Here is an 8189-nt window from a genome sequence, read left to right as displayed (position 1 = left end):
TGGGGGGGAGGGGGGAGGCCTTGGGAGAGTGATCCAGAGCCAGAAGAGAACCGAAACCGAAAAGGCCTTGGAACCAAAAAAGGGGATGAACTTCCTGGGGTCCTCACCTATATACTTGGCGTGACATGTATGTTATGGAATAGATTATTGGTCACTCTGGTTCTCAATGTAGTAACCGAAGAACAAATCCTGGGCTAGTAGCTGGGGCTGTGCCCTCCCCGCGCCCACCCCCCCCTTGTCTGCAAAGAGCAGAGAGGCAATAATTATAAACATTCCTTCCTTATCAACTTTTCTGAGCACAAATCCAAAACACAGCCTCTTGCTAGCTATTATGAAGAAAGTTAACTCTGTCTCAGCTTAACCCAGGAACCTCTGTTACGGAACAGCCAGAAGGTCCCCATAGTTGCCACCATCACAATTAATGTATGTATGGAAAAGTATGCTAGTTTGTGCTAACACATCACATTTGTAAAGTTTCATCTTCTCTAGATTCTTAATATTCTAAAGTAGTTTATATCTCCAGATAATATATTTTTTTTAAGTGTGGGATATAGCAAATGCAATGCTCTCTGCTGTCTGCTGAGAGTCTGAAGCAATAACTGAGTAACAAACTACCTCATTTGTTCCAATTTGCTGTAACTCACATTCCCTGTATTGGTAACTCCGGTGTCAATGTTGTTCACACTTTTATGTCTACTGCTAGAAAGGGAGGGGCTGGATCATAGACATGAACAGTTTGCCATGAATAATGTCTAATTTTCGTGCCTAAGCAAGCAGATCTTTCATGATACCCCCTTTTTTTTTCCCCCTTCGAGAGAAAGGTATGCTCAGGGAGCCTTGCAGTCCAGCATCATGATGGTGAACATATGATATCTGTGACAGAACTGGCACATGAAAATACTGTCACCAAAGAAAAAAATTGGAGAAATATTAATTTGATTTCACAATAAGTTTGCCCACATCACAATACACCTGAGTCACTTATCCACGGCATGAATATTACCGTTCTGTCATGCATCGGTATCTGTAGGGCACAAGAGGAGTCTATAAGGAGCAGGAGGGAGAGGGGAATGTGGAAGTCATCTGAAGCTATATGGAAGGGGGAGGGATTATAAGGCATGTGAAGGAACAAGTGAGAACACCCAGGGCTTAGACAGAGTGCCAGGGGGTTTGTGGAGGAATGGAAAAGAGCCATGTGCCAAAGCATCTCTTTCTTCATATATGAAATTTATGGCACTAAGTTTGCCTTTGAGACTGCTTAGTATTGTCAATCTATTTGTGTCAGCATGAAGGAAGAAGAAAGCTGTCTCAGTAGTTAGATATGCAACTAAGGGGTACCATCTTTGAGTAAATCAGCAAATAGTTCTCAGCACATGACAAGATGTCTGCCTTTGTTTGTCTCTGGGGTTACTGACACACATGCTATGCCCTCCAAAGAGGAGAAGCCTTGTTCAGAGAAATTCGGAGAACACATACTCTGTCTCTGAGCAATCTATAATCTGTTTTCTTTTGTATTTCTTTGCAGCAATTCTCATGGGTGGAACTTATTTTATGCCTGGAGTACTTTCTCAGTCCAGGATCTTCAAAAGACATACTTGCTGAAATAAAACATGGGAGACACTATGCAATTAAGGTTTAGAAAACTCATTTGCTATCCTATTTGTAAGCAAAGGAAAAACTCTTTAAAATATTCTAATAGGCTCTGATTGTCCTGTGTGCATTTTGATGTCTTCATCTTGAAACAAATCTCACAATCTATGATGAAATTCCTGATGAGATATTCTCCTAATAGCTATCACTTTAACTTCAAAGAGACAGACAAATATTAGCAAACAAACTAGTGGCAGTTGGTTTCACAGTCAACGTTATTCCCATTTCATGCAAATGTAAACTGAGATAGGTGGAGTAGATATCTTCTGTATCTCGCTGAGGGTTACAGAGATGGTGCCCGTCCGACTAATGTTCACATTTTAATGTGTCTCTAGGTCATTTTGTATTTTTCTCTTTCTTTATGAATTGGGCTAACAGATTTTTTTTCAGAAAATCCCAGTGCAGTGATTGCTGTTAGCCTCATGCTTGGGGATTCATCACCTAAGCACTAACTGCTGAACTACTGAAAGTAGATTAATTAAACAACATAGAACACAATTCTCCAAAAGATCTCTGTTCTTTAGCTAAGGTATGGTGACTTCATTCAAATAATATCTCCAGAAGACAAGCTATGTAGGAGTACCATCACCTTGCTAGCATTTTCAAGTCCGCTTTCACATCTGACTGCACATTCCTTTCCTCAAATGCCTTATTCCTGTTCTTCTGTATAGCTTGTGTTGGAGAACATCTATTAGTACAGCTGTCTGGTGAGACTGCGGCTGGATTAGAGGCAAATAGCAAATAAACCAGGTGGACTCAGCTTCTCTTGTGGATATAAAGCTCGTTCTCTGTGATAAAAAGGTTGCAGTGAGATGGCTGTAGTTCGACTTTCAGAAGGTGCAGTCCAACACGAACCACAGAAACCAATGTTTGGCTCAGAAGGAGCCATTAAATGTGGCAGAGAAGAATGTTCCTCAGTTCAGGCTTGGGGTGATGGCAATTTAGGACGGCTAAATTAAGCCATCTCCTGACATTTGTTGTTTGACTGGGCTCGAAAGCGCTCAGTGTCACTGGCTTGTACTTTCAAGCAGGATTTTTAGGAGGGACTGGGCAAGTTTGTTCTTCCTCTGAAAAGTATTTGCAGCATATATGCAGGCACTGAGGGCTCAAGAACCGGCTTAAGGAACTGGAGGAACTAAAGTCCAATTTGCCTTGTTTAAGTGGGATCTCTGCCCACACGAGTGGTCCCACAAAGGAGCAATGATCGGTGCCCCAGCCCTGCCCCATCTTCCACACACAGCTGGAGGGGAGAGGAGCAGCAGGGAAGGCTGAGGGAGGTCACTTCTTATTTATCGCTTATCTCCTGGAAAGTTGCTTCTGTCTCATGCAGTCTTGTCTAAATTGTGCCCTCGGTCTTTCCATTTAACTTCAGCTTCTTAAGGCTACATTCTCCGTTCAGTTTACAGTAACAAAAATGTGTTTTATACATTTCAGCCTTCTTTATCTATACAGCACAAGGCTCACTGCTCTCTAGTCTCTAGCAGACTCTAGGTAAGCGCATACCACTCACTGGTGTGAGTTTGTTCCTACATTGTGTTTGGCTCTGATAGCTCCGGATTAACTGCGTGCGGCTGTGAGTGATGGCATTTCTGAAAGATCTGCTCTTTATTCATCACTGTAACAGTTAAGACAACTTGGACCTATGACTGGTCTCATTGACATCAGGGGCAAAACTTGCACTGATTTAAGCGCCTTTTAATTAAACCAGCAACAAATAATTAAACCAGCATCCACAAGTGTAGGGTAATTGAATTGACAGCAAAACTATAATCCTTGTCAGGCTCCAACACATCATTGGAATTTAACAAATAGTTTACTATCCAGTAAATTCTTAACTTCATCATAAAAATGTACTTTTGTGTCCAAAATTTTATAAATTTTGGCATGGGAAGAAAAACAGTTTTTCTTTCCAAGCTGTTGGATGCCATTTTTTTCTTCAGACCAAACAACTTCTTTCTAGGAGAGGCTGCTCAAAGAAACCTGGGAATACATGGGGCCAGTTTCTTACCTCCTCAGCACAATCATCTTTCCAGGTGAACCTCACTGTAATGGCATTGCAGATATTTTGTGAACTCCCAGGCTGTCCCAATGTAGTCTCCAAAATTCAACAAATCCCTCTGGAGTGCACTTGGAGAACAAACAGAGATGGCCTATACATGGGGCCAGACAAACTTGCACTATCGCTCCACGTCCCCTTGCCACGTCCCCCTTGTTCTTTCTGTGGATGAGGCTTGCAGTTCCCATTACCTTCAGATGAAAGTCTAGATTGTGGTATCTTTCCTATTTTCATTTCTTTCTAGGTCAGAAGATTTGTACTTTGTCTCCAGGGGTGCCAGACAGTGATTATCCCCGAATGTTACAGTCAGTGATTCCAATTATTGTAAATACAGGAGAATTTATTTTCTAGTGGAATGGCAGAGAAAATCAAAAGAAGAGCTAAGCACACTTCAAGCAGACCTGTGCTAATATCGCAATGAACACAGTTTTGTTTAGGCAGAAGTTATGATTTTGATCTCACTTAACTTACATCTGTGTCCATCAACTGATCACATCGATTTTACTGATTCTCAAGTACTGAATTAAGATCAGAAACACAATTTGCCTGTCTGTGTTAGCTATTTGGTGAGCATAAGACATAGTGAAGAATTTCTCATTTATAATAACAAATAGTATTGCTAAGAGCTGAGTCCAAAATTCACAATTGCATCTAACTAAGGACAAAAATCCTCCAAATTTGGAAGTATTTTCAGTCACAATGTAATAAGTCTTGATAATATTGTTTTATATTATTCTTTCTTTCTACCACTACACATTGTCTAAATATTATGCCAGCACACTAACACATCATTTAGATGATGAAAAACATGTTATTTCATGTTTCAACATAACTGAAAAATATAATATACCTCTAAATACATTCAGATTCTTTGTGAGCCAAAATTATGTTACCTGAACAAAAATTTTAATTCTTAAAACCAGACCCTTTTGTAATTGTTGACCTCATGGAACTTAGTTCCATGGATATTTATCTCTAAATGCTGCAGCAAGCCTAATTTATTTCAGTCATGAAATACTCTTCAAGAGAAATCATGTCCTTGCTAACACCAGTAACAGAACGTCCGTTGGTTTGAATGGGATCAGGATTTCCCTCTCTTACACAAGAACCACAACATTGGTTCATAGGCAAAAATACTCACAAAAATAAAAATAGATCATGGTTGTTTTGGACAGTGGCAATTTTAAAGGGAGGGGTTTCTCCAGCACACCCTGCCTCCCCCACCCAGGCTCAGCACCCTGCCTCCCATCCTCAGCCCAGCCGGGCTCCAGCTGCAGGGCCCCAAGGACGGGCCAGGCTTCCTTCAGCCCAGCTCAATGCCTCTTGTGAGAAAAAGCCAAGCAGGACATGGACATGGATCAGAGGCCCTGATAGCACAGGGAAGGAAAGAAATATTTCCATGTACTTGCTTCCACAAAAGAGCAAATTCTATTCTGATTTCAGTGGCAGCTGGGGAAAAAAGGTAATTTCACACTGTTGAAGACCATGAGGTTTCTGTAGCAGCTTTTTTTTTTTCTAAAATGGTGATCTCCAAAGTCTCCAGCACTCACCAAAGTCATTTCAGTCTTGTTGCAGACTTAGGGTATTGCTGTGTAAGTTCATGCTTATCCAAGTACTGTCTGAACAGCTCTGGGACGGGGACAGTTAGATAGACACCGTGTTTTATAATGGAAGCTGGGTTCCAACAAGGTGATGTTAGGGCTGGTTCCAGGACCACAGAAGGCTGACACACACAGACCTCTCTGCAGAATTGATGATATTTAGAATATATATTTCAATCTGCAAGATACGTTCTGTGTTAAAAGAAATGTGCCAAAATTTAAAACTTGTTATTTTCTCTCTTGTGAGAAACATAAAGAACATAAATATGTACAAATAATGTAATAATTAAATAGTGTGAAGTATAATTCTAACTATTTGTAAGCATTTAGTTACTTATAAAAAGACCTACAGTTCCATTGGACTGATTTTGCACTTCTGCTTACACCTGGTTATTGACCTCAGCAGAGCTACTGGGTTGCAAAAAATGTTCTGGCCAGAAATTCATTCAAACTAACACAACAAAAAATTGTTAACATTGTTCTTTCCCTTTTCTCTCAGTGATCTGGAAGGTGTGTCAATAATGAGGAGGTAACATCTGCAGATAAGAGAAAGTTACCTGAATAAAAATGAAAGCTGAGGGTGTAAAGCTGTGGGAAAGTCTCAAAATACCTTGTAAGTGTTTGATAAAATAAATGAAATTCCATATGAATATAGAGGAAATAACTGTCAATGAAAAAGCTGTTCTAAAGTTATGGTAGCTTCTACTGTTCTAGAAAGGTATCTGTCATCTGTAATAGAAAGAGCTGTGAAAACATACCTGGCTGCTCAGTAGTGGGCAAAAAGCAAGCTGCACGTTAGGAGCAGTTAGGAAAACACTAGTGAACAAAAGAGAGACCGTCAAACTGCTGGTATATAAACCATGGTCAGCAGGGATGATCAAAGGTTTGGATTGGTTCTGTATGAAAAACAAATAGATTAGGGTTCTTCAACCCTAAAAAAACAAGATCTAATGAAATCTAAGCAGCCTGGAAAAATGAATAAAGAGCAATCACTGCTCTCTTGCAGAACAAGGACTTGGGTTATCAACTGAAGCTGGGAGCCAGAAGATTCAGAACAAGTGACAGACGGGACTTCCCCAGACAACTTGTAGGCGAGTGGTGGGATTCTTCTCCACCACTTCTAGCATTCACCATTGTGAATGCTAAAAGTTGCATGGGATCAAAAAGAGACATGGCAGATTAACAGAGGAAAAATCCACCGGGGACCACCTCCAGCTCACAAAGCCACCAGGCCACAAATCACTGCAGACTGGGAAAATACATGGGAGATGTGTTCCTATGTGCTTGTTCTATTCCTACATGCTTCTCTAGGCAGCCACTATTAATGCCTTGACCAGAGAAAGTATGCTGTACCAGATGCACTTTTGGTCTGACCTGGTACAGCCGTTCTTATCTTTTAATATTTTTAAAAGACTTGCAATACTGAAAATTTGAAAAGGAAAGACTGCCCTTGTAATACCAGAACATGTTTCAGAGGAGTTAGACCTAGCAGCTCTACTAAAAACAAAGCCAGCTGTGGTCTGAGAAGGAAGAGAGTTTCTTTCTGCTCTTTCCTAATTTTTTCAAAATGCAAGATACTGAGATGGAAGCTTTGTTCTTGTACACAGAGAGGGCTCTCAAAGATCACCTCACAGACTGGATGTTAGAGGAGAATCCAAAAAGCCCAGAAGCATAGAAAAATTTAGACAGGGGAGGACCTGCGGAGGTCACCTGGTCCAACCTGCTCTCAAGGCAGACTCACACAACCAGAGCAGGTTGCTTCGGGCTGGAACCCACGTACAGAGACTCCAGAACCACCCGGGGCGACTGCACCAGGGCGTAGCCACTACCGTGGCAGCAGCGTTTTCTGTTTGGTCAAGTAGAACATCTACTCTTCCAAACACCTTGGTAGCTGTGTTTGTTGGTGCTCAGAGCTTCTGGGCCTCATTCCTCCCTCTCTTGCCCTTGCGAACAAAAGTGAGAAGGACTTTCACTACCAGGAACAAGGGATTTGATAGTTACTTTCTATCTAGTTTATATAGTTATAAGTAGCTATTTGTGCTGCAAGAATGTGAAGAATCAAGTGCCCGGATAGTTCAAGAGCAACGTAGGGCAAGACTGCATGAATTCAGAAAATAATAATATCTTACAGGGGTATCTGGGGGATATTTCTTCTGGAAAACCACATGAAGAACTTTTCTTAAGAAACAAAAGCACAAAATAAAGAGGCTGAGGAGGAAAGTGGTTATCATCTTGATTTATTTTTTAATGATTGCCTTTATGAAAGATTGGTAAATGTTTTACTGCACCTCACTTAAGAAGGAATGTAGTGTGCCTATAAATAAATCCATGTTGATTATCTAGCAGCATAAGCTTCTCTGTCTCCCATGTTACTGATGCAATGCTCTGAAGTGTATCTCATCAGATAGGATTAGATGTTTCCTGTTGTCATGTGTAAATTAGTCACTCACTCCTGCAAATGTCACAGAACTTGTTTTGCTGCTTTCTCATTTATTTTTGTACATCCTATCGCTGGATTGCCCAAGACACCACTTGTCACTACCATTTTTTAATTCCTTGGCTTTCTTGCCACCAGTGGGCTTCTTCTACAACAAACTTGGAAATCTTATTATCCAAAGAAGCTGTACTTTCTGGATCTCTTTTGGTTAAATTTTTATATGTAGAGTTGAAGAATGTATTTTTAACAATAAAACTTATTGTAATATACCTCATATTTCTCACCTTTGCTTACAGCTGAGATGGTACCTGTGTTCATATGCTTTCCTAAAACTAAGTACTTCATAGTCAATTGACAGAACTTATGTCCTTATAGATTATGGACTGAGAAATCTGTAACATTTATATCATGAGGACAATTATCACTTTTTTGAGGGAAGATCTTT

This window comes from Pterocles gutturalis, unplaced genomic scaffold (genome assembly GCF_000699245.1).
Source record: "Pterocles gutturalis isolate BGI_N339 unplaced genomic scaffold, ASM69924v1 scaffold3067, whole genome shotgun sequence".
Taxonomy (NCBI): domain Eukaryota; kingdom Metazoa; phylum Chordata; class Aves; order Pterocliformes; family Pteroclidae; genus Pterocles; species Pterocles gutturalis.
Note: the sequence above shows the minus strand (reverse complement) of the source record.